The sequence below is a fragment of the Hibiscus syriacus genome, unplaced genomic scaffold, assembly GCF_006381635.1.
Source record: "Hibiscus syriacus cultivar Baekdansim isolate YM2019G1 unplaced genomic scaffold, ASM638163v2 tig00113726_pilon, whole genome shotgun sequence".
Lineage (NCBI taxonomy): Eukaryota > Viridiplantae > Streptophyta > Magnoliopsida > Malvales > Malvaceae > Hibiscus > Hibiscus syriacus.
The window spans coordinates 1,925,858-1,935,715 of NW_024063472.1; the positions used below are offsets into that span (position 1 = coordinate 1,925,858).

The following is a 9,858-nucleotide window of genomic DNA, read 5'->3' on the forward strand; positions in this document are numbered from 1 at the left end:
GACTACTTTGATGGGAAAACCAAACTGAGTGTCCACCATTTTTTGAAACAACTGAAAGGCTACCACCACTTGAGACGTGTTTTTAAGGAGATAAAGACATGTGTGACTAGTAAAGGCATCCACAAATGTTATATAATACCGAAGCTATTTGAGGAAACATGTGGAGGACCCCACAAATCACTATACACAAGTTGGAAAGCGCATCATATTCAATCGACGATTGAACAAAAGCCAATTTGTGACTCTTTCCTATATGATAAGCAGTACACATATTATTCATATCAGAAGAAACTTTTACATTGACCAACTTTGCTACTTTATTTAAAGCATCATTAGACGGGTGGCCCAAGCGTCTGTGCCATAGCTCATCTTTTGGCAAGAACCTTGTAGCCACATTGACATCAACAACAGTAGTCTTCATATCTCCAATGCTGGCTACAAAAGAATACAACCCTCTATTATCTTCACCGTTCAGCAACACTTGCCTAATAGCTTCATCACGCACATAATATCTCTTGGCATGAAACTCAAAGAAAACGTTGTTGTCCCTAGCAAGCTTAGAAACCGAAAGGAGATTTTTTGTTATTTGAGGAACATGCAATAATTTATTCAGCAACAAAGCACAAGAAGAAGAAGCCATAACCGAGCTACCAACCATGTTTATTTCTAGGGAAACACCATTGCCTACAATGAGCTTACCTAGACCACAAAACTCAGATTGATTCAACAGGTTGGTAGCATCGGGGGTGACGTGATGACTGGCCCTTGAGTCCACCATCCAACGATCAACCGCTCTCGTAACCGCATTAGCCTGCGGTTGAGCACTAATCTGAGCATCAGAACAATGACCTTTATCATAGCAACAACAAGTCTGACTTGCACCACTAGCAGATGAATAATGAGCAGATATGGATCCACCCTTGGTGTGACTCTGGTTATCCAATGCAACACAAGTGTAGCCTTCATCATAACGGTGCCAAAACCGATCAACTAAATGACCTAGATTGCCACAGAGTTAAACTGCACCTGTGGTCAACCTCGCCCCCTGCCGCCATTCCTAGCACTTGATCCATTTGATGAATGACCCGGTCGAGAATCTTACCGACCATATGCAACCAAGGAGCCGCGAGACACATCACTCTGAGCAATATTCGCACTTATAGGTAACATATCAAATTCCTTATCAAACCCAGCCAACTGGGACTCAGCATCCATTAGCATCGTATAGACACTTTCTAATGAAAGAGTCTCCTTCATTGTTGTTATAACCGCCATGAAAGTCTGGTACTCACGAGGTAGCCTTTTCAAAATGGTAACTATGTGTTGAACATGTGAAACAACACTACCACAAGAGGAAAGTGCATCGCAGCTCGTGTAAGATAGGTACACATAGTGTCATTGCCCTTTTTCATTGAGTGAAGTTTGTAATGGAGATTCATCAAGGCTGTCGTCGACCGATTGACAAATAACTGCATCACTGTTCTCCATACATCCGACGCTGACTCAGCTCCCACAAATTGAGGAAGAAGATGTGGATTGATGGTCGACAGCAACCAAGAAGCAACCACATTATCTTGTGCGATGAAATGTTCATAAGCTTCATTTGGATGTTCTTCGCCATGGTCGTCAATCACAAACTCTGGCGGAGGTAGCATGGTGCCCGTCAACAAACGCTCAAGACGATGGCTTCGGATAGTGAGCAAAACTTGCTTATTCTATAATAGAAACTTCATCTCATCAAGTATGACATTGATCTTTTTGTTCGTAAAACTCTTAGCAATCCCAGATGAAACCTCCATATTATCAAGAAGGAAGAATCACAACCTTGAAAACGCAGCAAAAGCTTAAGCAAGAAACCCAGGAGAAATAGTGAGAGATACCATGTTCAATTACACAGAAAATAGTATTGCTCATGCATTGGATGGTGGACTATAACAAACGAACAAATAGTAATAGACCTAACTAATAGTAATAGACCTAACTAATGGCTAACACTTCCCGCCAGAACTATAACAAACATAACAAACAATAAACTCTAATACTCTTTATGCATTGTAAGCTCATTTTCGATTGTCATTATACTTGAAAAAAGCATCCCACCATTTCAATTCAATGTATCATTGGTAACTAACTCACCAAGTCGCCATGTAATAGTGTACTTCTTTGCTAATTAAGGACCCTAAACCACGATGAAGCAAAAAAACACTTGGTTAATTGGTTTCTCAAGTCCACGATGTGGAAACTTTGATTTTACATATCCAACTCAAGTGGGGACACCCTCAATGAAAACAGAGCCTTGCACCAAGTCAAAAGAGGCATGCCAGAGTTAATTGCAGACAATTCTGTCTTTATTTGGATAATATATTATAACCATTCCCTTCTTTTGATTTCATCATCTTGGTCACTCATTATTATTCCTATAAATCACCTAAGGAACTCATCAGCCCAGTTCCAGTTCCAGTTCCAGTTCCAGTTCCAGAACATGGCTAAGATATCTTTCTTCTGGTTTTCTTTGTTCATAATAGTAGTTTCTGCAATCAACAATGGGTCTGAAGCAAAGGAGAAGGTTGGGATATATGAGCTGAAGAAAGGTGATTTGTCTGTTAAATTCACCAACTGGGGAGCAACTATTGTTTCTCTCATCCTCCCTGACAAATATGGTTCGTTTCTCTTCAACTTTAGCCCCTTTGATTTTCTCTCCAAAAGTCGACAACTTCAAGCTGTAACCAGTGGAGATATCTTTTTAAAGTTTTGGTTTTTCATTCATCACTTATTTCAAGAGTATTTGTCTCTGTTTTTTGGTGATAATTTTCAGGTAAAGTAGGTGATATTGTCCTGGGATATGACTCAGTGAAGGAGTATACGGTAAATCTTGTCTCTTTATTCCTGCTTTCCTGCTTTCCCTTTGTTCTGTGAGAGGAAAATCACAGCAGAAATTCTCATCCATGTTTATGCTTTGCAAAATCTGAGTCGTTTAATCCAATGGACAGACTTTTTTTTTAGTAAATGTGTTTTTTTACTCAGATCTTTTAAAATTATGATTTTACTCTTAAATTGTTTTATTTTTTTTCATTTTAGCCTATTGTAGATCTTAAGAAAATGATTTTAGGGTGTAATTATTTTTTTTTTCAAAGCACTTAATGAGTTCTTTTAAAAATTTTAGAGAAATTTTAAATTATTATAAGTAATATTATTTCCGAAGATTTTTATGATTTAATAAAAAATTAACAATTTAAAAGACTTAAACAAATTTACCAAAATTTTAGGGACCAAGCCCCTTGAACTTATTAGTAGGTTATGAATGAGATCAAACAGATTATGAGTTATTCGATATTGACTCGGGTTATTTAAAATCGACTCGATCAAAATTCGATAAATTCTAGACTCGATTGTAGCTCGACTCGACTTGAATTCTTCATGAATCAAAACGGATTATTTGATACTCGATTCGAAAAGTTCGAGCAACTCAAAAATATAATATATTAAAATTTTATTTTTAAAAAATAAATTATTTTAATAATATTAACATTTATATTTTATTTTTAAAAAATACAGTATAAGATTTTTTTTGTATTTAATGTTTAGGTTCGAGTTTGAGTTCGAAGTTTTAATCTAGTTAAATTTAAGATTTTTTCATTTTGTGATTTTTCGAATTTCAATTCATAGATTCTAGTTTGAGTCGAGCTTATAAGTTTGAGGCTAGCAATTTTTCGAGTAGAACTTTATTTTAAAATTTTTGAGTCAATCAACAATACTCAACTTTACTCAACATATTTACAGCCCTAGTTATACTGGCAGCCTCTGATTTTACCTTATTAATATTGTTGTATACATTACACGTGAATCATATAAATACAAATATTATTGTATACATCACCCGTGAATCAATTAAACCAAATGTCCTCCGTAATATTTTAATAGATACTGCCTTTTGTTTAGCTAAATTAATAAAAACAAGAAATATGAAACTTTAAAAAAGGATAAATTATACGTTTAGAAGTTAAATTATTAATTTTAATCTATTTTAGTACTTAAATTTTTAAATTTTTTAAAAATCATACTTAAAGTTTAATTTTATATCATTTTAATATTCCTGTTTATAATTTAATGTTAAGTTTTGAAAAAAAATAAAGATTTATATACTAAAACGGCTGAAATTGATAGCGTTAAATTTTTAAAATAGATATTAAAATGAAAAAAGAATTAGAACATTAGATTTAATTTTAAAAAAATTAAAAATTTAGATATTAAAATTGATAAAAATGATAATTGAAGTATTAAATACGGAATTTACTCTAAACAATAATTATTTATTTTCAAAGATGGAAGTTAGTATAATTTAATCATGAAACTTTTCCTTGAAAAAGCATTTGAATTTTTAATATCTGATAAACCCAGTCGGTCATGAATATGATTACTACGTCTTAAGAATAATGATTAGATAAAAAGGTTACAGCTGGATTTGTCCTATAATACTGTTTTGGATAAACTCAATACTTAGTAATTTAACTATTTTTAGTTTTGTTCCAACTATATTTTCCAAAATTCATATATAACATTATATTTTAATTTTATTTTAGTTATTTATTATTAAAAATAATAATATATTAAGATATCATTATAAGATAATATTACGTCATCATAAAAAATATATGTCACTTCAACGTTTTATTTAATTTTTGACGGTAGGTAAATGAAAAGGAAAAAATGTAATATTAAATATAATTTTAAAATAATAATAATTTTATAATTAAAATTAAATAGGTAATTAAATACATAATTGTTTTTTCTATTTGAATACTTTGAAGAATCTGACTACAGTAGACCTACCTGTAATTTTGGTCTTTTATGCATTGAATTATTTATAATTAGTATGCTGCACGTTCGAAGTAAGTATTTTTTTTAATCGAGATTGGAATAAAAGTATAATTTGTTAAAAAAATAGTATAAAAGTACTAAATTAAAGGGAGCTAAGACCACTTCCTGCTACTTTGGATTAACCGGTGTAGGCCGGCCTGTTTTATTCAATTTTTATGATTTTATTTTATAATGGTATATAGATATGAGTATTCGATTGAGATGAGTTAACTTAAATTAAAAAGGTTCAAATTATGCAAATTGATTTTGTTTTTTTTTTTCAAATCAAATTTAAGAAATTTTAATTAGTTAATTTTTTGAATTAAATTTTGTTCAAACATAATAATATATATCTCACTCATTTTTGTCCTCTTTTCATACGAAAGAATTGTTTTTTCTTTGTTTGGCAGAACGATACAACGTATTTTGGTTCCATTGTTGGAAGGGTAGCAAATAGAATAGCAGGGGCGCAATTCACTTTGAACGGAGTCCATTACAAATTGGTCCCCAATGAAGGCAAAAACATGCTGCATGGTACATTATTCCTTCAATTCTCATCTTAATTACTCACGTTTTGCAATGCTTTTAATTTTCTCTACTCTTTTAAAATGATTATTATTAGGTGGTCCTGTTGGATTTAGTGATGTTGTGTGGAAAGTAAAGACGTACAAGAAAGATGGGTATGCTCCTTCCATTGTGTTTGCCTATCACAGCTACGATGGTGAAGAAGGTCCGTCAGTCCACTTTTTTCTTGATTTTTAGATTAAGACATCTTTTATATTATTTTGTAACCACTTAGGACTATTACTTGATTGATTGAGAAAAACTGATATTTGATTCGTTTGAATGATTGACAGGATTTCCTGGTGCAGTCAAAGCAAGTGTAGCCTACACCCTTCACCCAGGCAACAGGCTGAGTGTGGAGATGAAAGCCAAAGCCTAAATAAGGCTACACCGATCAACCTAGCCCAACACACCTATTGGAATCTCGGCAACCACAACAGTGGCGACATCTTATCTGAACAAGTCCAGATTTTCGCTTCCCACTACACTCCGGTCGACAGCAAACTCATTCCCACGGGCGAAATCACCACCGTCAGAAGAACACCTTATGATTTCCTCAAACCCCACACCGTGGGAAGCCGAATCAACAAACTTGCAAACGGATACGATATCAACTATGCCATGGATGGTGTTCCAGGCAAGCTGAAGAAAACTGCCACTGTGAAAGATAATAAATCTGGGAGAGTGATGGAGTTGTTTAGCGATCAACCTGGTGTTCAATTTTATACTGCTAATGGCCTGAAAGACGTGAAAGGCAAAGGTGGATATATTTATCAACCTCATGCAGCTTTGTGTTTGGAGACTCAAGCTTTTCCGGATTCCGTTAATCATCCCAACTTCCCTTCGACTATTGTTTATCCCGGAAAAGAATACGAGCACGTTATGATGTTCAAGTTTTCGATTTCATCTTAAGAGGAAAACCCGGATTTGTTTGTGTTCGTTCAATCTCGAGAAACTTGAAACAATAATGTATTGCAGGATTTAACTGTAACAATTTTATTCTTAAGAATGGATAATGCAAAATGGCAAACTTAATAAGCAAAAAACAGGAAACCAATTTTCTTTTATTCCCAAAACATTGTTTCCTTTTTCTCAGGAGTTTGTTCCATCTGATCGCCTTCCCGTTGGACAAGAAATTGTTTGATTTTAACAACGATTTACTTGTATCCCCAGTTCAAAAACATGTAAATGAAATAAACAAGAGCCACGGTTAAGCATAAACTCAATGCTGAGGTTGGCCAGCATTAGGTTTCGGATACCGGTAAAGATGGTTATTGTGATACGGGGAGATTTGCTGACCATTTGGAATTAAGGGGTTCCTTGCAAGTTGTCCATTCCTTGTTGACGAGGCCCGCTGGCACTCTATTTCCAGTTCTAGATTTTGAAGTCGATGCCATTCGCTCGATTTGGATGGCTTGGAACTGAGAAGGAGAACAAGCCATATCCTTGAGATTCGGCGGCTTCAAGGCTTCAACAACTTCACTCATCAAAGGTCTGGATTTTGGATCGCAACTAAGGCTATGGTCCACCATTTGAATAGCTCTCTGAGCACCTTTTATTGAAAACTGTCCTTGAAGATAGGGATCAATGAGTCGATAAAATCTCCGTCTCTCAGCAAGGTACGGACGAGCCCATTCCACCAGGTTATGCTTCCCATTTGGTCGGGTTTTGTCCATGGATCTTCGGCCTGTCAACATCTCAAGGAAAACCACCCCAAAGCTATAGACGTCACTCTTCGAAGTAAGATGCCCTGGAAAAATATGGTGCCATTGTTCCATTCGTTTTACGAGGAAAAGAGACCTTAGTTGCATACTCACCTCATAGAACCTTATAATCTTGTTAATGTTTACAAGATCGATAAGTTGACATAATAGTATCGATATTCGTCAAATTATATTAAAAAAATGATCAATCATATTTACCTGTCATAACATACTCAGGTGCCGCATAGCCGTAGGTTCCCATCACTCGAGTAGATACACGAGTCTTGTCTCCCTCCGGACCATCTTTGGCAAGTCCAAAGTCAGAAAGTTTGGCATTGTAATCCTGGAGAAGATTTCAAAATATTTCAGAAGATGGATGATACAAGCTATAGAACATCAAAATATTATTTATACCATATTAGTCACACACCGCATCTAACAGTATATTCGATGTTTTAAAGTCCCGATATATGACTGGCCGTTCAGCCTCCTCATGAAGAAAAGAAAGACCCTTTGCAGCATCAAGTGCAATTTTCATTCGTATAGACCAAGGAAGAGGCATGAACCCTGATAAGATGAATGCCATTAAACTAAATCCAAACAAACCATCACTATTTCACTAGACAGCTCGTAATTGTGAACCAAAACAGTATGTTTAAAATAATGCTTTTATAGATCTCCGTGTTATTGATGACTGAAACAGTTATTTTTTCCTAGTGTTTGAAAATGAGATCAAAACTTCGTAAACACAGTACAATGCTTGGCTAATTTGAGGGTCAACAAACTAACGATACGAAGAATAAGAATGCCAGTACCAATCCTTATTCCAACTTTGTATATCATAATTCAGTTTATGAATTATAATAACAATCAACTATATAACTTAATTTGCATCCAACACCTAGGGCAAATTCCAGCACAAATATCAAAATATCTTAAAAAGATACATTGTTAGCTTTATTTCCTGATATCAATAAGCTCGTTTCTTTTGGATGTTCGGGTATTTCCTACATATAGACTATAGAGTTGGCTATCAGCTTACTTAGAATCTTTACCAATCATAGGCAGACAAGCAAAGCAAGTTGATCAATCTCTATTAATGAGTTTCATTACATACTTCGGTAAAGGTGATTCTCCAAGCTTCCTCGAGGCATAAACTCGTAGACAAGTAGCCTTTGATTGTCCTCAATGCAAAAACCAATCAACTTGACCAAATTAGAATGGAGGAGATCACCGAGAAAATTAACTTTAGCCTGCCACATGCAAAATAGAACAAAGCATAATTTAAGCCTATGTGTTAATAAAAAATGCTGATATGATTTTAAGCATGAATAAATACTAAATTACAGAAACAGATTCTTACAAGCCATTCTCTGTGACCCTGAAGTCCATTATGGTTTAGGGTTTTGACCGCCACAGGCAACCCCGTGCCTGGTTTTACCGGAGCAGTTCCATTCTCATTGATCCAACCTTTGAATACACAACCGAACCCACCTTCACCAAGAAGACTCTCGGGTCTAAAACTCCTCGTTGCTAACTTAAGCTCATTAAAGGAGAATTTTCTAAGCTGAGAAACAACTTTAAGCTCCTCACTTAAGTTTGGAGTAGACGGACTACTTCCAGCATTGGTTGTAGTTGAAGATGTCAAAACCGGAACAACTGGTTGACTTCTGCTGGTGTCATTTGACTTATTTGTGGTGTCATTTGACGCATTCGTTGATTTACTTTCAGCTGATCTCCATGGGAACAGTGAAAAAATAGATCATCCAGGTAATACAAGTGAATTTACAGACATCACACAGATTTTCACACACAAGGAACATGGTTATTCAAAATGTTTATAAACAGATATGACTAATCATAATAGGAAAGAAACAGAGGAACCCTTGTGTCTTATCATATTATACATGTCCAAAACTGGGGGAAAGCCCGAGAGGATGACCACGTGGCTGAAATACCAAAGTCGTCACCAATCAAACTTGCATTTCATTATGCATTAGACGACAAATAATAATCCACAAGGCGACAATCTCGGTGATCATAAAGTAGAAGCAAAGTAGACGGTGAAATTACCATCAATCAAATATGCACAAACGAAATATAATCACTGCAACAGTAGTACATCAAGAGATTCAGATCAATATCAGCATTGAAACAGACATAATTGCTAATTAAAGCATAGAACCAAATCGATCAACAATATACGATTCATTGAACTTCCACGTGGCAGAAAATGCATACTGCAAACATATCAGCGAGTGACTAGGAGGCCAAACGACAGACAAAAACAACATTATTAGAAAACAAACAAGAAACTACAAGGTGATAAACCTAAGAATATAAAGTACAAGCAAAATGCACAACAAGAAAGCAATCATTGTAAAGTAGTAAAGGAAGAGAAACTGACAGATATCAACACCGAAACGGACATAACATCAATCCTAAAGCATAAAACCAAATCGATCAACAGTAAAGAACCAGAATTTAATAACCCCAGATTCTTCAGTTTAACTTTAACAACAAACACAAAACATTCAACTCAAACTTCCTCCAAAGAGTTACAAACAACACAAAGAAGACTTCAACACACAAAACAAAAGGCAAAGTAAAGAGTTTAATTTTTTCCATTTTTCAAAGATGAGAAATAAATGCAGAGCATTTGAGAAATGGAAAAAACTTTGAAAGCTTAAAAATGAAAGACAAGAACACCAAAATAAAAAGAAGTGTGGAAAAG

At 34.8% G+C, this 9,858-nt stretch overlaps 2 pseudogenes; one reads left to right on the plus strand and one right to left on the minus strand.

The window, feature by feature from the left end:
- The first annotated feature begins 2,409 nt into the window (after nucleotides 1-2,409).
- LOC120187855 lies at nucleotides 2,410-6,378 on the plus strand (annotated as a pseudogene).
- A 172-nt stretch (nucleotides 6,379-6,550) lies between these two features.
- Nucleotides 6,551-9,418, minus strand: LOC120187819 (annotated as a pseudogene).
- Between the last annotated feature and the right edge of the window lie 440 nt (nucleotides 9,419-9,858).